The 22,402-nt window shown below is 41.0% G+C and overlaps 1 long non-coding RNA gene across 1 annotated transcript in view; it reads left to right on the forward strand.

The window, feature by feature from the left end:
* Window positions 1-22,029, forward strand: part of LOC130251921 (uncharacterized) — a 95,379-nt gene extending 73,350 nt beyond the window's left edge. Inside the window, exon 3 of the long non-coding RNA XR_008840256.1 lies at window positions 21,927-22,029. This is a non-coding gene — a long non-coding RNA (uncharacterized LOC130251921). The remainder of the gene's footprint in view (window positions 1-21,926) is intronic.
* The last annotated feature ends 373 nt before the right edge of the window (window positions 22,030-22,402 follow it).

A 22,402-nucleotide genomic window follows, 5' to 3' on the forward strand; every position in this document is an offset into this window, starting at 1 on the left:
ATTTTCTGGCACAGGTTTTAAGATGCAGATTGTTGATAGTGGTGTGCCAAGTCAGGTTCTAGCCCAGTGATGATCGCTGCCTGTCCCAAGGGAATTTTTTCTCAGGCTAAACTTCCAGGGCAGTTAGCTACTTGGCCTTCAGCAGGAATTTTAATCCTCTCTGGACTCTTCTGGAAATCAATAGGAACTCTGCCTGACTTTGGATGCCTGTAAGAGCCTGAGCTGGTACTTTGGTGTGTTCAGACACCTTTGGAAATCCATCCACTCGCTGTTCCAAACTGACCAGAAGTTTTGGAGCACTGCCCCAAAATGAACACTGTGTTTTAACCAGGAGACTGCTCCATTTCCTTGCTGGGAGAAGGGATGCTTAGATAAATAGTCTGTCAATTTGTTAAGCATGAGGGATCCATAAAAAAGCAAGTTATTATTGCAGCAGGAATTTTCCCACAGCAAAACCAAAACAGAACCGACTTCCATCCACAAAAATATTGCGAGTGAGCCACTTGTTTGCTTCTTACCTCTGCTAGCCTGCTTTATACAAGCCAGCTTTCTCCTTTATGAGGACTTGGGCAAGGAGCAAGGCATGTTGATCCTTGCATCCACAGAAAAATTCTGTGAGCTAAACACATGTTCTGCCATTGGCACATTGCTGCTGTCCTGCCAAAACCCTCCTCCGTGCTGGGCTTCCGCAGCTGCGAGCATGGGTGGAGGAAGGAAGGAACAGCTGGGAGGTGGTTTTGGTTTCCTGATGCCCTGCCCCACCCATGGCACAGGTTAGCTCAGTTCTGAGTCTCAGGCAGCTGGTAGAAATCCCCAGGAGACTCTCCATTCATCCCCTGCTTTATCTCCACCCAGTACCTGGCACACATCCTCTGCAGCAGGCAGCTGCTGCTGCTGCTGAAGGAATTGCTTTTCTCAGTTCCATCCTCCCTCCTTCAGCTCCTTCTCTCTTTGGGATGTAGCTTGGAAGATGAACAGACTCTGTTCTGCTCTTTGGATTTCAGGACAAGTTTGATTTTAATAGGACTTGTGTGCATGGAGTTTTATCTGGAAGCCCAGGGGGCCCCAGCTGATTTATTCTAGTTATTTGAAGGGTATGTTTCTGGAACTAATTCCAGTGAAAAAGTTGAGGTCCAAGAAGAGCAGAAAACTATTCACTGAGGAGGGAGAGAAAATGTGCTGGGAGAAGCAGAATGAAATTTCCAAAGAGCACTGTCTACCTCTGTCCTGTTGGAAAGTTCACCTTTCCCAACACAAAGGTTATCTTGAGCATTGAATGACAGATTAAGCTTGTGCCATTTAAAATATTCCTTGTGCTATCTGCCAATAATACACCCTGCCACAAATTTATCAGCAATTTACAAGGCCAAATTCAGAATCAGTTAATTTAGCAGTCTGTAATATCCCTTTGGCTGATAAATAAAGGATTTCAATACCAACAAAGTGGTGAGACCAGTTTCACAGACTAATGCCGAGCCATTTGACAGCCTAGCAGAAAGCAGAGTGAGTTCTGGATCAAAGGGTGACCAGCTCTAAATCCAGGACTACAAGCTGCAGTTATCTGATGTCCTGGTGAAGGGCGAGCTACAAGCAGAGCTATTGGCTGACACCCCTGGAAAGTAGTGGTAATAATAAACATCTGGAGGGTTTGACATACTCATGGCTGCCAGTAAATAATCCCTGGCTGTGAAGCAATTCCTTTGGAGAAGAAGTTTGGGATATGGAGAATGTAAAAAGTAATTGTGAGGTGGAACATGGACAATATCCTGATCAATAAGGACTTGTGTGTTGGCATAAATAAGGAAGAGAGTCATAAGGAAAGGGGGAGAAAAGGATCAGGTTGCAGCATTCTGTGATAGGAGTCAGCCATGGAGGGAGGGAGAAGAACCACCAAGTGGCAGCTCATCCCTCTGCAGCACCTAAAAATGCAGCCCTTCTTTCCTCCCAGGGATCAACAGAGTGGGCTTGTGCAGCCAGGAAAAAAATGTTTGTGTCCACTGGGGATTTGATGCAGGTTTAATTGAGTTCAGTAGGAATCTCCCAGTAAGTGCTGAGAGCCTGCAGAGCTGCCTGTTTACATCCCAACCTGCAAACATGAGTCCACATGCCCAAGGCAGCACCTCACACTTTGCTGTTTACTCCCAGCCATTCTCAGAGATTCCTTTTGATGAGCACCCCAATTATCTCCTTGCTGCAGCTTTCACCCAATTTCTGTGGCTGTCTTGTCTGTGGGGCATCATGAGCACACTGCTAGTGCTGCTGCCATGGATTGAGGACACCTTGGTCTGGTTTTCTCCTTTCTTTCCCCCCTGCAAACCCATTTGAGGCAGTCAGGGCGTGATGTCAGTGCAGATGAAATCAGTCTCCTGCACCCACACCAGCATTATTCTCCTGCATTAAAGCCTCATACCCAAGGTATTCATGACCTAATTGGGGCTGGTGGGAGCCCTGCTGCTCAAACCCATGGGGCTGCTTCCCTTCAGCTAAACCCTGCTGACAGGCAGAAGGTTGCTGCTTGTAGAGGCAAGTTCCTTGCCCCAGTGCACATAGTGCTGCAGATACATCACCAGATTAGTCAAATGTCTGTGAAAAGGAGTCTGTCTCCAAGGTTCCAGCTGCTCCTTGCCTGCCTTTGATATCCCTGTGCTTGCACAAGGGGTTTGACCATGCTGGCATTACACATAGAGAGCTCATTGTCTGTGTCCTTCTCCCAACAAAGCACTGAGGTGTGGGGCTCAGGCTCAGGCGTGGGATGTGCTTCCCATTCAAACAATAAATCAAAAGATAATTGCTGCCTTTTAGCTGCAGTATCAATAACCTGATAAGATAGCTTTTACTGAAAGGAAAAAAAAAAAAAAAATTGCCCTATCCAGTGTTTGGGGCTACAGGTGAAGCAATTTGGAGCTGGAGGGCCACTGATCAAACAGTGCTGATCATTACAGCCATAGGGGTTTCCTGAAAGGAATCCTAGATGAATACATGCCCAAGTATTCATTAAATGTCATGTAAGAATAAAAAAAAAACAAAACAAAACAAAAATGGTTTGATGACAATGATGGCTTTTTATGCACTTGCAAAAAAGTGACACAGAGATTCCAAGGTGTCCTCATTTATTGCAAACAGCACTTGCATTCACACTGTAGACTTCCTGGGCTTGTTTAAGAGGCATATTTTTACTTATTGTGACATGGAATTTTGCTTATTTTTATTATTTTTCCTTCCCTCCCCCCCTTTTAGTTGTAATATTTAATACTAAATGGTATTGATAACATTTAATACTCATACTGCATTTAATATTCTATGTCTATATCATGCTTTAAGTAACATTGTATTTAGAATTTAATGTTTTAGAGACAACTCTTCTGAGGAAACCTTCACATTGAAAAAAAAGTTTTATTTGCTCCAAGTCAGAGCACAAAACATGTTTTGGAACACTGGAATTTCCCATGGGGCAGAGATCCTGTTTTCCAACCAACTCTGGTGTATGGGCTATGAAAACTCCTTCTGATTTGCCCAAAGAGGACTTGGCTCTTGATCCCTTGTGAAGTTTATTCAAGGGCAAAAGATGGGGTGATTATTGTGAAGAAATCTCCTTTTGGTTCATTCCCAGAAGACCAAAGCAAAAGCCAGCAAAGGGCTTGACTCTGTCTCACCCACCAGCTGTCATTTCCAACCCAGATGCTCCACATCCCTTGCCAGCTTCTTGCTGGGGGAATGGGAGGAGGTAGGCAGGGCTCAAAAATAAAATAATTTTAAAAAGAAGAGAAGGAAAGTTGAATATTGTTTATGCAAACTATGGTTTGATGCAAAGACAACATAAATAGGAGCCCTTGGTAGCCACATGAGTCACTCATTCCCAACTTTATGACAAACTATGCCATATTTATTTTCTATAGTATATATAAAGCTATGTTTTAAACTCATAGCCTTGCTCTTAGTGCATTTCCTCTCAATAGGAATAGAGCAGAACAATAACTCAGGTCATTATCTTTCAAACTTTGTCATTGCCTAAAAATACTGAAATATTTCAAAAATTATTAGACCTGGCTGGCCTCAAAGCCATGGATGTGTAAGGATAGCTCATGGTTAAGATAAAAATCAGTGTGCTCTGCCTTTTTCTTTTTCTACATATCATGAGTCCAGATAATTTTTCAAAACTATTATTATGGTTTACTATGAATACTTAATCAAGGAATTTATATTAAAATTAGGCAAGAAGGCAATATTTATTGTTCCCCACAGGAAATTCAAATTTCTTGCTTTATAAAATACTGTGCTACCAGTACAGCTTGCATTCAAGCCTTTAACAGAAGTCTAAAATGTGGTTCCTTGATGAAAGCTGGAGCAACCCTGATCTTTTCCTGGCCTTTGCTGTGCTCAGATGGTTGTCAGCTCTTGTGTGAGTGTGAAGTGATGCACAGCAAGCTGCCCATGAGTAATGACTGAATGCAAAGGCTCCAGGCTGAGCAGATTTCACCTGATACAGCTGAGTTTTAATTAGAACTAATGGGGTAAAACTGAGAAAAAGGCATATTTGGGCTGGATGTCAGGAAAAGGTTCCTGGTGGTGAAAGCTGTTGTGGTATGTTCTTCCAAGGGAAGCAGTAGCAGCAGTCTGTGTAAGTAAATCACAAAAAAATTATATATATATTGTAAAGATGAATTATTTTTGGGAACTGGTTGATTTAACTGCAAAGCTCATTACTAAGCTTCTTCCTCCTCAGAGTCCTATGATTCATTTCATTTTCCTGAGTGTACCATGGAATTACAGCTTGGTTTGGGACAATAAGCCAAAATTGATAGGCCTGGGAAAAAAAAAAAATTATCTGTTCTATCATTTCATGTTTATAATGTTTGCTTAGGTAACTTTAAAAAAAAAAAGAAATCCCATATAAACTTTTTTTATTATTATTTTAATAAAATTATTATTTTAATTGTTCATGTATATTAATTCATAAAAAAAGCTCAAGACTCCTCTGGTGACTGGTCCAGAGGGGGCCAGGATGAAGCAGCAGTGACTAAGCAGTGGTGTTGGTGCTCTCCAGGTTCCTTCTTCATGCCCCAGATGCCTGAGGAGTGGTATGACCATGGCTCTGACTGGTTCTCTACAGGGTGCAAAATAAAATTGTGCTGCTTTGTGAAGCTGCATTGGGAACTCCTGGCTGAGACCAGATGGAAATGCTTCCAGAGAGAAAAGCCCCAGAGAAAAGAAATGCTAAAGATGTCTTCATTAACTATGCAGATGAGTGAGTTTCCTTTTGAAAATGGAGAACCCCAGCTTTATTTCTCTTGCTGTGGAAGTTGGGGACCAGTTGTTCCAGCTGGAGCTATGAGGCAGTTTTAGTGGGGGCATATATTTCTGCAATGTGTAGTTCAGTGGCTCTTGGTGTGGAGCATTTGGGGGTTATGGAGAACAAATTATGTGTAGGAGTAGCAATTGATTTATCTGTGTGACATTTCAGTGTCACATGATTTTCTTCAAAATCATGCACTGAAAATTGTGTTTGTCATTCTGCATTTCTAATAGGAAACACTGGATTGAAAGTAAACCCTGTTCTTTTGGAACGTCATATAATGAATTTGTTCTATCTACCCACACTTTTATGCCATTAATCTTATGCTTTCCATTAATGTTTTCAGGCTTATTTTTCCCTTAGGTAGCACATCCCTTTTTGTCCTCCCTAGCAGATAGCAGAAGTTCAGTAATTTTTCTACCAGGACTATAAAACAAAGACAGTATCTTAATTTGAGAAGTCATGAAGCTGCTGATGTTGCAAGTTAAGCACTGAGATTTTTGGGCATGGCATCAGGATGTTCTGTTCTTCTCTATTCTACCACAAAAAAAAAAAAAAAAAAAAAAAAAAAAAAAAAAAAAAGAAGGGGAGGGAACTTTTGAAATCTGGGATCCTGCAATTGCCCAGATTTACTGAGGCATTTGGGAACATACATTGACTGTGCAAGAACTAAATGTCCTTGTGACTCTGTCCCTGGGGGACTCTGGTGAGACTCCTGGTAACACTGCAAATCAGGATCTATGGAGCAAAATACCAAATGCTGGATTTTGTCTTAGCACTATTAAAAGAAATAACATTTTAATGATATGTGCTATTGGCGTAATCCTTCCAAAATGGACAATGATTTATATATTTCATGTGAGGACAGGATTCCTTTGGGGATGACTCATTGTTTTAGTCTGGAATAATTCCAGTGGGAACCTTTTTCAGAGCTGGTTGATACATACCTTACATGGTCTTAGTTTGGGATTTTTTTTTTTTTTGTCTTTCATTTTGTCTGATATGTGTGCTTGGCCTATTAAAATCAAATTGTTTCTTTCCCTTCCGAGTCAAATCCAGTTTGTATTTACCAAGACCTTACATGGAGAGGGGAGTGTGTATGTATATATATATATATATATATATCTGAAATAAATGTATACATAAATGTATTTATGCATGTACATATACAGGGGAGAAAAGAAAAGAGCTGGATCTATTTCAAAGACAGTGTTTATTTTTTAGTAAAAGGGTGAATTTTGCTCTAAGCACATCTTTTCACATCTTAGTTTGACCCAAAGACAACAATTGCCAGCATAACTGCTTCCATTTATAGAAATAATTCCATAGTGTAGATTGTGGGACTACACAGATGCTGTGGCCTCTGAACACTGAATTAACAGCCAGTGGAAGCAGGACAGACTTGGATCATCTGATCTGGGAACAGATTGTCTTCTCTCACAGTCCTGGTCTTGGTGGCACATTTTGTCCCCTTTTTAAATTGAATTTTGCCACTATTATGGATCAGTGCAGTCAAGAGACTTCTGTAGCACGGACAATAAGGAGCTGGGAAGCAGAGCTGCCCTGGGGAATCCTCTAAAGTGTTCCAGGAAAGGGCCTACTGCATCAAGGGTTTGAGGTCATCTCCATTAGTTACTCTTTCTGAAAACAGGTCCAATATTTGCCTTTTTTCAGTCATTGAGGGCCTCCCTTTGTCTCCATAACTTTCCATCAGTGATAACAGTGTCCCTGCCATGCCACTCTGCACTCTGCCTCCATCCCTTCTGGTAGCGTGGGGTCACCATTTCCTTAGAGATCCCTGACTTTGCTTTGGCTGCTCAGAACTTCTTCCCTTGAGCCTTGTTTGAGAGTGAAGAGGTTGGATAGACCTTGCTGGTGAAACCTGAGGCATAGAAAGCATTGTGCACCTCAGCACAACCTTACCTGGGTGTGCTGTTGTAGAATTCCACTTTCGACAGCGGAGCCGCTTCCTTTTCTTCCTTCTGCTATTGAAGTGATTCTAGAAGTTCTTGCAGTTTTTAATATGGCAGCTTGGACTCTTTGACTTTGCTAAAAGCATCCTTTTGTTCCTGAGCAATGTTTCTGTGTTCATCCTTTGTAGCCTCTCCTTGCCTCCATGGTCTGTCTGTGGCTTTTTGCACTGGAACTCTGTCAGGATTTCCCAGTTTAGCCAAGCTGCTCTGCTGATATGCAGAGCACAGGGGTGGAGCTTTCTTGTGCTGAGAAGAACATAACCCTGGAGACAGCTTCAATCTTTCAGAGCCCACAGGATGCCACCCACTAGTTCCCTACAATTGACATCATCTGCTTTCCTGAAATTCAGGGTCTGTGCTATGTCACTTGCATTCCTTGTGTTCCTGAGGATCTCGAATTCTGTTGGATATTAGTGAAAGCCAAAGGTAATTCTTTTGCCAAAACGGTTAAAGTTCAATTAAAACTTTTTGAATATCTGTTGCAAATATCAGATTTTTGTACAAAGTTCTTCCTATGCATCACATTACAGTGGTAGTGCTGGGTTAATAGTAGAACTTGATCTTAAAGGTCTCTTCAAACCTGTATGATTCTGAGATCATGGAAAACAGTGACTGAGGAAGAAAAATTTGAAGAATCCATTCCAAAAGACACATTGGTGTCAGTCAATCAGCCCTAACTATAAAAAGATTTCCTGTCTTGGGGACCAGAATCTCAAGACAGCAGGTTACGAGATTTCACGTTACATGGCCCAAATTTAGGGTTTCCTCATCGCCAGGTCTGTATGAGAACCCCAGCCCTGATCTGGCCATGAAACCCAACCCCAAACCACTGGCTAAACCTAATTTAGATCTGGCTCTGAGCACCCACTTCCTTTTCTCCATTTCCAATCAAAACAGGTTTCAGTTTTGGTTGGTTTGCATTCCTGGTGAAATCTCTTGTTGGTCATTGTTAACTTTTTCTCCCATCACTGTCTATGATCTCAAAAAACCCCAAACAAACAAACAAATAAAAATATCAGACCCAAAACCAATCCCCCTTCCTCTTCACAGGACACATGTTTCAATTAACCAAAACCACTGTCAACAAATGAAAGTATGACAAAACTGTGGTGGTTTCCTAGCCCTTGTTTTTATAGTTATTAATTATATTTGGTTTTGGTCCTAAAATGAGATGTAAATATTTCATAAATCAGGTGAATTTGTTGATTTTTGTAATTACATTTTATTGGATAAATGACAGAGTATATTTGAGTGGGCATAGATTCTACCCAAATATTTTAAGTGGTTGTGTTAGCAGTCTGTTGCAGATGTGTTTATTAAATCTGGCACGTTTATAAGGATTAAAAACTTGTTCTTCCCTCCAAGTATTATGCCTTAAAAAGCAAATCTTGGGACAACTAACACACATCTGACTTAAAGGCTCAGTTTTGAATACAAGTCCTAATGACTTCATTTAAGAGAGTAGGAGAATTGGACAGCCAATATAGAAATAGATTTATTGATCTTGTTTAGGTTTGTATACCCTCATGGAAATCTCAGATGCTTTCACAGTATGTTGATAAAAGGAATTGAAAGCCAAGTCCAACTGGGATTCTTTCTCTGGTCTTGCTGCTGCCAAGAAGTTTTGTTTTCAGACATTTCTATCTGCCTCAAATGAGTACCTGTTGTGAACTTCTAAGAAAAAAAAAGTGTGCTCTTTCTTCCTTTGTTTTATATGGTCATGCAAATAAATAGAATAATTGGCTATTAAAAATTTGTTTTCTTTTATTGTAGTGTTCCCTTTGAAAATGGTGAAATGGATGCATTAAGGGTAGTCAGCCCCTTGGACTGATATCTCTGGAATACCCACAAGGTGTTCTATTTGAACACATTTGGTTAAGAATTAGTGGTGAGGAGCAAAAACCTATCCTGAACTGCAGGTAGGTGAGATACTTAATGTTACACACCAGAAGAAAATGTGGAAACCCACAGTGTCAATCTGTTTAAGGGATTAGATTGATTTGGACCCTGTCTCTTCCCAAAGCAGGTGAAAGAAGCTGGCAAGATATGGCCAAACTTTTTTCTTATTTGCTGTGGGGAAGGAGAGACTTTGGGCTAGGACAACAATAAAGTATTAGTGTGTGGTGTGAAGATATAATAATGATTTGAGGTGGAGAGGGGAATCTGGAACTCCTGATGGTTTTTATTGGGATGCAGCTTAACCACCTCCCTTTGCTTCCTAACACCACTTAACCCTCATACAACAGCCTTAGCATGAAATTTTAATATTCTATTTCTCAGGGCAGAGAAAGCAGCTGTCCTTCTGGGCTCTGTTCTGATCTGTGTTTTGAGTGAGCCATCCTTTAGCTTGGTGGAACTTGGTGAGCAAAACCAGAGCCCATGCAGGGCTGCCAGGACCTGCTGCTCGGAGGGAAGAGCGAAGACAGGGAGCCAGAAATTTGTCTTACATGACAAATTCACCAGCACTAGAAAGCGTTTTTTAAAAATTATGATTTTTAGGGAGTCAGACTGTGTTTACACACACAATACTGGTCTGTGTGCAGACAGAGGCTGGCACTGTGCCAAATGCCTACAGATTCAGAGCCCCATCCTCAGCTGGTACGTGTCACTGCAGCTCCATTGACTTCAATGCACTGGCGCCAGTTTACATTAACTGAGGAGCTGCTGCATTATGTGGAACGAGTCCTTTTCACCCCCTTCTTTTTTCTTTCTCTTTTTTGTATGAAAAACATGGAAATGTCACTCTTGTTAGCTCACAGGAGAGACCTTCCTCTTCTCCTTTGATATTCTTTCTTTTCTCTCTAGGTTATTCCAATTTCTACCAAATTTAAGATATATTCACACTAGTTTTTCTGGAGGTCTTATTTTGAGGGTGCCTTATGCTTCTTGAGCTACCCCTGAGGGACTCACATAGAATTTTGAAATCTCAGGGCTGGAGGGTAATAATTCCTTACCCTGTGATTTAAATATGCATTATATCATTGAAGTGGTATCCCTTTCACATTGCTGTGATACATAAGCATCTCCCACAAAAGAGCAATCAGATTAATATTTTTGGTCATTTCCCAGGAGCTCGTGGAAGCAGTGGCTGAAGGGTGACTGCTGACCAAAAGCAGCCAAAAAAAGATCCTTCTCCTAAATTTAAACTCTCTCAAGGCAATATGTAATAAAATGAAAGCTGGCTCAGGCTAGGATGCTGTTGGCTGAAATGGGTAATGAAGTCTGTAATCAGCTTTGTCACACAGTGCTTTGGTCCAGTAAATGTTCATTTATATGTGAGGCTTCCACACCTGTCCTTTCATGTAAGAATAAGTCCAACCTGTGTAAATATTTCCTCTACATAAATGTATGTTCACATGTCCATTCAATGTCCAGTGGGTCTCACAAAAGTGAGATCCTTTCCTGGACTGATTGAAGTGTTCTAGTCTAGAAACTGGTGTGCAATTCCTTAAGGGATGTTTCATATTGGTTTTGAATTTCTTTTTAAAAGCTTCTTTGAACTCTAACTTCTAGTAAGTTTTTCTTCCTTAATCATTAGGTTGTTGTATTTTATCCTTGAGAAGATGGATGCTTTGGATATTTTCTCTGCTCTATGTAAAAATTCTGCTTTATCTTCATTTTTGCCATAACAGTTTTGGACATTTTCCAATTTTAAATGAACTTGTAGTAAGCAATGAGTGTTTGAAGAAGGACTTCATGTCTAATACTGAATGAGTGTCTGAATTTTTCCTCCTAATCTTTTGTTGCTCTCTTACCTACCCTGTATTTTCTCATGCAGTCATCTTGAGTCACATACCCACAGTCTGGCCAGATGTTCAGAAGAGCTCTGCTTCAATTCTGGCATTTTAATAAGTAGCCAGATTTTCTAAAGTCCCTGCTGTGTGTCTGAAATCAGAGTTTCTGGGCAATGTAAACTCTTGAAAATTAATGTTACATGCCTACATTGGAGAGAATTTTTTTTTTTTTTTTGAAAAGCAGGCTGAGATTAGGAGTCTCTGAATTACTCAAAATTTAAGTCATATAATTTCCCTACTATAACTTGTCAACTCGAGGCATCAGCAGCCTCCTCACAAGTGTTGTGCTTTCCTTAAAACTGGAGTGCATGGAAAGAAATTCCTAGATATAGGGAGGCGTGGAAAACAAGCAACTGTTGACAACACAACAATTCATTCATTTCCTGACATCACAGGTCGTGTACTGTATTTTAAGCCAAACAATAAGGCCATTGTTCACAGGGGAAAACAAGCACAGTTTATGTAAAGGTTAAAAGACTGGAGAGGTGAAGGGCTGGTTTGTTTTTGGCTCCTCTCAGGTGAAATGGGGATGTTTCATTTGACATTTTAGTGAAATTGGCTGCTTAACTGCTCTTCAGAGTCTCTCTTCTTTGTTTTCTCCACTGACAGGCAGCTTGGGGTGGGAATTTTTATTGATTCACTCTCTAAAGCCTGTTTCCTTAAGGAACTTTGGATGAGGACTTTTAGTTCTCCAGACACTTGGATTTATCAGCATCTGAGAGGAATTACAAGGATCACTCCACATCAGAAATCACTTGTGTCATGACTGATAAAGTGATATTAAAAGCTGCAGCAATTGTCATCTATCAACTCCTATCTTCTCTATCACATGTACTTGTTGAGTACAACTATTTTTCTTTCTAGAATATCCTGCAAATGATATTTTATAGCCAGGGTAAAAAAAAAAACAAAACCCATTGTTATTAAAAAACTGGCTTTGTTCTAGATAGAAATTGCAGAAAATAATTTGTACTCCTAAAAGGAAGTGAGGTATGCAAGTATTGTTTAGTCAGAGGTATGGATGGAGAGAAGTGCTCAGTATTGATGTAATATTGATGTTTATGCTAGCAAGCAAAATTTAATCTTTTAAATTACATATATATATATTTAAAAGTATAGGGAAGACTGGAAAACTGGAAGCCTGTAAGATACTGATTTTGAAATTTAGTGTTGATGTTGTTTATCCAGTTGTGTAAATGCTACAATTCTGTCATTAAGTTTGCAAAAACAAGTGCTCAAATTTTGGCAGCATGAAGCAGATTTTTTCTAAGACATTTAGGAGCCTAATTGTGCAGAGACAGGGGTTTCAGTAGTTGTTTGTTCAGCCTGGCTATTTTGGCTCTGCCTTTCAGCTCCAGTGGGATCTGAGAGTTCTCAGCATTTCTGGAAGTCAGCCTGCTCTGCTGCAGGCACTCCAACAGGTATGGAAAACTTGCTTTGCAGACTTGCCTTAGCACCTGGATATATCCAGTGGGCCATGTTCCTGTGCACAGCACCTTGTGAGAACAGGAAAATTCATGGTTTGATAAACCTTGACTTGCACCCTTCCTCCTGCCATGCAGGGTGCAGCACAATGCCTCCCCTCTGCCCCAGCTGTGTTTCCCACAAACCACCCTCCTGTCCCACAACAGGTAAAAATAGAGCCATGGCTTTGGGGGCTGGCCTTGCTGAGAGAGTGTGCTGTGAAATCTCAGTGTGATCCCAGTGCAGCCTGCTGTTTACACAGCCCTGCTGTCCTGGGACAGATTGCAAGCATTCTTGCTGTGAGGAATCCAGCTCTGACAGGAATAGCCCATTCCCAAAGCTCAGCTCTGTCTAGAGAACTGCCTCTGTTATCCAAGATCATGGCAGGGAGCAAACACTCCTCCAGCTTGCCACAGCTTTGCCATCAAAAGGAGCTTTCTTTTAGCAGTTTGAGCTCCCAAGCAGAGTGTGCTTTCCCAGGAATGTTTGGTTCAAAGCAGGGTCTCACTATCAGTGTGGCACGGTTTAGGTTGGGTTTATTCCAAAGGATCCCAGTGCAGCATGTGGCAGGGACACCTCACCAGACCACACCAGCTCCCTGCACAGGGAGCTAGCTGGGTGAGCATTTTATGGATTCATCCTGGCTAATAATTCCTGCTGAGAGGGGGATTTGGCACGTGCTTTTTCAGTGTTGGTTTGGCACTGGGCACCCTCTCCCTGCTGTGGGTCAAACCCCACGTTTAAAGGTACCCTCAGAAACATTTTGCTTTGGACATGATGCCACACAAGCAACCAGAAAGCTGCTGACTTCAAATGCCATCTTTTCTTGTCAAACATCCTCTTTCAAAACAAAATCCTTCTGTGATTTCTCTGATGGAGCAGAGTGTGTTTGGTGTGTGAAGGGGGATTGTTGTATATGAGCACACTCCACTTTTGGAGTATTGCCCCTCAGCCATATTCCTGCTGGGGAGAAATCCCTCTGTTAGAATCATAGCTCAATGAAAATATGGTTCTTCTTAGCAGATGCTCAACCCCTACATAGCAATTACTGCCTAATGTTTATTTTGCAGTGGTTACTGAGAGCTGTTGAGTCACTGACATCTTTGGTTTGGATTGTTGTTTTTGGTTTTTTTTTTACATAGTGCTGTTTGATGGAGCCAAAATCTGATTCTCAATGTCTATTGTTTTTCATGGGCTTTTAGAGAACTCCCCTAAAAAAAGGCAGCATTAACTGGTTAGGGGCCAGTTAGCAAGGCCAGACAGAAACACCAGCAGGGTGTGTGAATTCTGACTGTCATCTTCATGCAAGCAGAGGTCAAGAGACTGACACAGCATATGCAGATAGCAAGCCTTAAATATTTGACAAGAACATAAGTGCATTTTTAGCATGATCCTCTGTTTATTTTCAAAAATGACTAAATGAATTAAGAATTTATATTCCATTGTTTTAATGCAATGTTATGCCAAAATCCTTTGAAAAGGTGGTTTAGGATCCTAATTTGTTTATCCATTGCTGCACACATTAGCCAAGGGAAGAACAGGGCTGAGTCAAGCAATCTGGAGCAACTTTGAATTGTCACAGGGACTTTGTAGTGCCTTGAATAAGCCATGCAGAGATTGCTAGACAAAAAGGATGTGAACTGATGACTGGAGCCCTCATTTTCTGTATTCCATTTTTGAAAATCCCCAGTTACCTTTCCTATAAACCTGAAGGTGCCTCTCTTTCTGCTGATGGTTTTCCCAGGGGAATTATCGAGGTATTGTGGCCAGCACTGCTGGACTCTCAATTTCAGGAGCAAGTTCAGAACTCCTGACTCAGCTCCCCTTGTAGGCTCTGGGGCTCAGCTTCCCTGCATGTCTCCTGTGGGGACAGGGGCTCCAAACTCACAGCTAGGCTTGCTGATTTCTCTGAACATTTCTGAAGGAAGATAATCAGCAAGTGACCAGTGTAGTGGGTATGAGATGGTTGCTCATAAGGTTCTTTCTGTTTCAGAGTCCATAATGTGCATTCTTGTGTCAAGAGCTGCTGTTGATGCAGCATATAATACCACAATACCACAGATTTAAAAAAAGAAGGAAAAAGAATCAATTAGATGCAATTATAATTAAAGTCTACTGACTGCAAGTTTGTTCTGGCTGATTGGACAAGCTGAATGAGAAATTTCTTGATCATGAAATTTTGTATCATACCACCACATGTACAACCCTTTGTTTACACAGAAACCACCATATTATGCTCTGTTTATTTTAAAAAATCTAGTTCTATTTTTGCAATATAATGGCATGCCAGTGAAACCAAAAGGAGCATTGGCATATTCATCCACTCACAGCCTCCTTTTGTTACCATCTTTGCCCCTGGCAAATAAAATAGAAATTCATGCCTTCTAATAGGTTCATTTGTGAACTCAGCGGATGTGGGCAAATGAGGGGCAAGTGAGGCAGCTGCATGACCAGGATTCCTGGCCTGTGAAAGCAGATTTTTGGCAGTGGCAACCAAGTCTTTGGCTTGTTTTGCTTTGGCTGGTCTCTAATAAGGCCCTGATTTCCTCCTTGCTCTGGCTGCTGCTGAATTGCTGATGAGTCTGTCAGGGCATCTCGGGGTCATCTGGCTGAGGCTTTGTGGGAGCTCATGGATCCCAGCAGGGATTTCAGTGGGTTCTACCTGGTTCCCTTGAACAGAACAACCTGTCAGATGCTCTTTTCCAGTAACCTTTAGACACTTCTGGGGACTTGCAAACCAAATCCACTGCTAGATTTTTCCCACTGTGTTTTCATCTGTTCTGTATTCCGGTCAAGATGTGGTGTCTTTCTCAAATGGCCACTTGGCTGAGCTGGGAGCTGTGGGGTTGATGTTGGAGTCAGTGAAACCCTATCAGAGCTTTTCCACAGTGATACAGTTTAGGCTCACTTGGTGCCAAGGTTGAGAGGGCTAGGAGATGTTATTTTTAGGAATTCTGGAGCCTTGATGCTAAGAAATGTAAGCTCAGCACTCCAGAAAACCTCCAGCAGGGTCCTGTCAAGGACTGGATCAGCCTGTGCTTTTACAAGCATTACTCTGAGAAAGCTAATTCTCAGCAAACCTGTACTTGTGTGGTGTTGGTTGCTTTAAAGAACAAAAAAAATAATACAAAAAGGCAAAATTACTCAGTTAGACTACAGTGATTGTGTGCTTGCCCAGCTCCAGGTGGTGTGGGCATTTGCCTCGTGAAACAACCCCACATTTCACAGACTGGCACAATATGATTGCTGTGTTCAGCAGCCCAGGCTTCTTGGAGCTGCAAAGGACCATCCATTGAAGGAGTGGCAAGAGATCATGAGAAAGTTTGTGGGTGTTTACAGGAATTTGCAAATTTCCCATTCATTTTCTATGAGATACTCACACAGGCTGGCATTTCCTGACCCAAAAAAAAAAAAAAAAAAAAAAAAAAAAAAAAAAAAAAAAAAAAAAGAGGGAGGTGCTGGGAAGTAAAGAAAGCACTTGTCATATCACTAATGATGTATTCAGAGCTGCAGGAGGTATTGGAAAGGTCCATGTGAATAATGGGACAGATGCTCACATGTCTGCACTCAAGCCAGGCTGGGATCTCGTGGCTTGCAGATGGATTGGGCTGCTGTGGGATTTTTGGAGAGGAGGTGGTCTGTGGTGCTGGCTCCTTCTGCACATTGCTGCTCTTGGATGTTGAGATTGCATTCACAGTTCCCAAGTTCAGACCTCAGCATGCTACACACCCACAGATTCCCACAGCTTGTCCTGCAAGCTGTGCCCTCTGACAGAAACCTCCCAGTCCTCGTGTGCTTTTTTTTTTTCACCGCTGCAATGAGCAGCTTTGTTCTGAACAGAAATTGAATGTAGCTCGTTTTCCCACCTGTGACCTGGTCTCTCATTTGCTAAACCTGGATTAAAAAAGTATTACCTGATTCCACCCCCTTGATGTCATTTGCAGTGGGGCATTCATGGCAATGGCACCTCTGAATTTCCTGGCAAGTATTTCAGCATTTTTTTGCCTGCCTGCCTCAGTTGCCCTTGTGAAAACAGGCACAGATTCTGCTCATTGCTCCTGGAGGAGTTCCTTCATATGAATAATTCAATTAGTACAGACAAAAACAACAAAAAATTCACACTTATTCTCTCTTCTTTACTCACCTCTGTTGCTTTAATATTCCTGAGTATAACAGAGTGTGTGTTTAGTGATCAGTCACAAACCACGAATCTTTAATAACTTGTAATTTTGGAAACATCAATTAATGTTCATTAAGGTCTTTTTTAGTGAAATGCAAGCCCATTGCTCTAAAGAACTGGGAACTTTAGTAAAAGAAGTAGAGAAGGGGGTGTTTGAAGGGAAACAGAGTCAAGGAGCAGTGACCAGAGCTGCAGAAAAACTGGCAGAAGACATCTAAATGTCATTTGTGAAATTCTGCTGCTCAGGGTCACTACACTGTGACTTTGCTCACGTGTTTAGAGGAGTGGATCTTGTTCCTTGCCTTCTGCCCAGCTGAAAGACACGTATAGTCCACCTGGGGCTGAGGAGATTTATGTTAAAAACCATGTATGTGTGTGTTTCTTGGGCTGGGATGTGTGAGATGTTACAGTTAGACTTGCTTAAAATCAAAATCAGGGAAGAATGCTTAGCTTATCCACAGGGAATAACTCAGCAAGCCTGTCAGCAGTGCCCTTCTGCTCTGTGCAGATACTGCACACAGTCATTCCTCTCTGCAGAAGGAGCCCATCAGTAAAGGCCACCCATTCTTTCCCAGTGAAGACCACCAATCCTTCTGCTGTCATGACTTCTCCGAGCCCATTGTTCCCTGTTTCCTTTCTCATCTAATAATTCTGACTTCTGTGACCTTTCTGTCTGCTCCTCCAGCATGGATTTCAGAGCACCTACCACAGAAACACAACTGAATCCCAATGATTATTGGCCTTTATTCCTCTCACCCTAGATGGAGTTGTATTTTCCTTTCACTCCATTTCCGTTTAACTTTCTTTTCCAATCCCTTTAAACTGTCTGGGCTGCCCAGTTTGCAAAGGCCTCTTGTGCTCTTTGCTGTGTTTTTCTCACACCCTTCTGAAAGCCACAGGGTCAAAACAATGCTTCTAATCTCATTTGAAATCCCTTGTGTACTTTGTTTAGTTATGTTTTTGTGCCAATTTTTTTGACAGATTTTTTTTTTTCTTGTAAGTAGGGGTTGCAGTTTCTTCTCAGGGGTTGAAATTCTGGTTTCAGAGAAATCAATATAAATCTTCAGTCAGACCAGGATTATTTTGAGAATCCTGAAAGAAGAAAGACTGTTTTTGCTTCTTGTTCCCACGTTTCTAGAGTTTTAGTAGACTGTATTAGAATTTTGAGAAATAGGAAAACCATTCTAGGTAAGAGTACAGGTAAGAGCAAAATTTATTTTAGCCTGTTTCAGAAGCATGGGCTTGAATTTTTTTTCAGATGTATTGCACCACAGTGGATTCTTTCCTTGGCTTTAAATAGTACTTTTGTTTTTCCTGCCATTCTGCCATCCTTAATTACACTGTGTTCCAAACCCCTGTGAAGTTAGTGGAAACACTCTCACTGAACTCAGTGAACTCACCTACCACACCTGGAGTCAGAGGGAAGTTAGAAAGGCTGCCTGTGGTGTAGGAGCTGATGGTTTCAGCACAGAGAACTCTGCCTTTATTCTGTTCTTTTCCTCATTCCAGGGAATGCTGCTTTATAAGGATGTAACAGGACTCTGCTGGTGCTTCAGCATCTACATCAGCCCTCAGTTCTAATGGCAGATATTAAATCCATATTCTTCTGATTCTTGAAAAATAGCCAAAGGTGATAAAAGCCCAAATACATTAAATCATATTTATTGTGACTCTTTTGGACTTCAGTCTGCTTTTGCTGCTTTTTAAAGCATTTTTTTGGTATAATAAATCCATCTGGAATAGGTAGATTATAGTCACATTTGCACTCCCTTCTGAACCATGCAGGAAAAAATTGAGAGGTGATGCTTTGAATGCAGGCAGAGGTAAGAAATGGTGGTGGGGAACCAGCTGTCTATTCTTTTCTATGTACCATGGAATTCTTATTTTGAGCACTTGGCAAAAAATTGTAGAGTGGAAAAATAAGCATCATCATTGTGAGGTCTCTCTAAACATGGACAAGAACAGGTGAGAAATTTAAAATAAATAAAAAAATAGGCAGCATTTTTTGACAAGATCATTCTTTTGCAACAGGAAACTCATTCCTAGCTAGAGCTGTGCATGAGACACCAGGCACTCCAAGCTGAATTTGTTGCACTAACTGTGCCCTGGGGGTTGCTGACCAGTTAGGAGGATCAGCAGAAGCAAAAATAAAGCATTTTTATTAGCCTTGAAGTCAGACCAGTGGGAATTTTCCAGAGAAGGGTCTAGCCTAGTTCTCTTTCATAAACTAACTTCCTCCAAGCTATTTGATAACAAGGGAAATGAAAACTATCAGAAGGGGGAGGGCAGAAATTTGTTAATTACTTGGATGTTTTGGAGCTGTCAAAGTCTGGTAGCTCCACAGCTCACAGCACAGGTGAGGGATGATTTTGCCCTTTGCTAAAATTGCTGCCCTCTGGTTCAAGCTCTGAGTATTTTAATCTGACAGAAATAAAGATCAGGGAGCTCAGAGAGTGGTATTGGCTGCTGGATAACATCACTTCAGAAACTTTTTGAGTTAGGCTTTTCCTCTTGAGTCATACTCTGATCTGCTGCAAAAGATAAAAGCCTCAAGCCTTGATTTCAATGGGAAATGCACACATAAATACCTTCAAAGATGTGATTTCAATAGGAAATAGATACACAAGTACTTTAAAAGATTTGATTTAATGCTGGGTCTAATATGCACTGAAATAACAGCATGCTCTGAATTGATTCTGCTGAGCATACTCAGATCCTTTTATACTAATGCTGCAGCTGAAGCTTTAGGCACTGCAGAATGTGATTCTAAACCAGGGTTCTTAAAGTCACATGGTTTTTTAAGATTGTCTTCCAGTGAAGGTGAAACTACCTTTTTTTTTTTTCTTAACAAAGGTAAGAACTTCTCAAATACTTAAAAGTAGCATTGATGGTTAAACAAAACTTTTACTGCAACTGCTGGCTTGAATTTTGAGAGGTTTTCTTGTCTATCAAAGCCAAGAGACTTAGCTTATGGGTAGCTCTGTATAATTTCTTGACATTTGGTTTTGAAGATGGCCATCAGGATTTCAAACCAATGAAGTTAATCTAACAGCACACTACTCTCTCTTAGGCATCTTTGCATGCTTAAAATAACCCCTAATTATTTCTGACTAAATATGCTAGTCAAAAAACTGGAAATACCACAGTTGATGAAATGAGGACAGGTTGGGCCAACATTTTTTTTTTTTTTTTTTCCTCTCTCCTTATAATTGCCAGTTATTGACTTCCTTTTTGTCAGGGTCACCAGAAAGCTATGGAAAACTTTATCCCAGAATATTGGGTTTACTGGCATTTCTTGAAGAAAAAGCATAAAATACTTGAAGAACTTGCAGAGTCTCTGCCCTCAAGTCTCTTTACAAGAAACTATTTTTGTGATTAGATGCTGGACCAAGCTGCTCTGCAATTTTTCCACTGCTATTAACTGTAAATAACTTCCAGCCTTGCATTAACCCTTTCAGCTCCTGACAAGCCAGTCTGTTCTGTATCTGTTGGCTGTAATGAGAGAAACAGATGAGCTGGGAATTTGAAGCTGAGCTCTTTTTTGTTGGGGCTGGTTGTTTATGAACTCTTCTGTAACTTTCTCATTCCTGACTCCCCTTAGAGAGTGCAAATATTTCTATTGGGTAGAACATTTTTGTGCAGTGCATCCATGGTCATGGCTGGATTTTGATCTTGTGCCTGCTGAAGCAAATGACAATGTTCTTGCTGGCCTTTGGGAAATGGTTGTGTGCTCTGCAGACACTGACCTGAAAAGACTTTAGGGTCTCTCTGGCTTTCTCTCTGGAAAGTTGTAGCTCTAAATTCAGTTCCTAATTCTGTGTGGTTGTCCAAAGGCATCAGAGCCTCAGATATGAGTGGAGCCTGTAAATGCTAAAAAAAAAATTGCAGATAGGAATAAAAGTATGAATAAATGTTGAGTTAAGGAGAAAGGCAGCTCTTTTTGAACAAGTCTTGAGAGGCCAATCCTCTAGCCATGTGCATTCCCTCCTGGAATGTCCATGTAATGCCAAGATCATGTCCTGACTCCTAAATCCTCTGCCATGGCTTAGTTACGGAGTGGAATCTGCCTGGGAATTTTCAGATGCCTTCATGGGCACTAAAGAAAATGGAAATACAGGGAAAAAGTCCTTGCTTCAAAGTGTGTGATGATTGGGACTCTAAACATTCCAAGATTGAAGATGCTGCAGTACTATGGAATCCTTTGTAGCTGTCAGCTGAGCTGGGCTATCTGTTTAAAATGCTCCAGCCACAAATACAAAGCTGAAGATTGACCCTATCATGGATTTAGGAGATGCAGGAAACCTTTGCAGGGCAGGTTTCCACCTCTTCTTTATCCTCAGCAGTGTTATGATGTCTCCTATGATACACAGAGATTTCTTTTCACATTAAAAACTCTTATCAGAGAAATACAGTATGAAGCAGATTAATTGAAGGTCAATATTATGGATTATGGTCACACATTATGGATGAGGAAAGTTTTATACCTACTCTCCCTTTGCCACAAAAGAGGGAAAAAGACCATTTAAAAATTCTTGCATTAAAAACATTCCCAGGCAGTCTTGGTTGTTTTTTTTAATTTTCCTTTTTAATGGGAATTATGCCACAGAGGCACTGACTTATAAAGTTCATTAGGTTTTAAAAATATGTTTCAGCCTCTTGGTCAGACAAAATTAAAAATTGGCAGGACGTCACGTGGGAAAACTCTGGCAGAGCTGAAACGTGGTTCCAGTCTCCCCATAGTTCTTGGAGAAGGATTCTGGCTTTTCACTCTTCTTCTGGGTCAAAGTTCTCCAATTCAGCATCCTCCAGCAGAATATTGCCACTGGCTTGAATGAGAATTAGGTTGTGCATCAAAATGATGAGTAGATGTGTTGTCACAAATTATCTGAGCTGTACCCAGCTACCCTGGCTGGAATGCTGGTCCTTAGGGTTTTCCAAAGGACTTTTTATTCTCATCCAGGTCATGAGCATCTGTGCTGGAACTTCTTCTGGATTTTTCAACCAAGTTACAGCCTTGGCTTTGTGGTTTTTTTTGTTTTCAAAACTAAACCTGTCAGCTTTCTGTCTCAACCATGAGGAGAGAACTCTTGAGGCTCCTTCTGCAGTGTGACCTCCAAAAATAATCATGACATGCAAAACAATTTGTCTTCATTGAAAGTTGTGATCAAAAAGAGACATTACTAAATCTATATTTTTACTGTTTGATTTTTTTTTTTTTCCAGGACTCCACTCCATGGGCTTCAAATTACCACCTGGGGAGATGGATAAATCTTCCAACCCATCCTCTTTGCTTATTCTGGGATTCTGAAATATGTTCATGCATCAGAAAAGGTAAGTGTAAAGCTTTTTTTGTGTTTTCATCCCTCAGCTTGGTTGTGCTGCTTATAAGGGTGAGCCTAAAAGGTTTTGGGACCCAGTTAGGCTGGAGATTCTGAAATGGAAATTGTTTTTTGCAGAACAGATCCCATTTCAGGTTTGGGGCTGGGAAACAACAGATGGTTTGGAATGTCCATAAAGAGGAGGGGACATAAAAAAAAAAATAGGAGAAGAGCTGGGAGAGGTTTAGGTTGGGCAGAGCAGGGGAGTTTTAGCTGGGCTATCTAGTGCAATCCCAATATGATGTTTTGACTTTCTGTCTTCTGTGGAGGCATAGAAAGGAATAAACAGTGAAAAAAACTAATTTCAAAGTGTGTTAGTG

This window comes from Oenanthe melanoleuca, chromosome 3, assembly GCF_029582105.1.
Source record: "Oenanthe melanoleuca isolate GR-GAL-2019-014 chromosome 3, OMel1.0, whole genome shotgun sequence".
NCBI lineage: Eukaryota > Metazoa > Chordata > Aves > Passeriformes > Muscicapidae > Oenanthe > Oenanthe melanoleuca.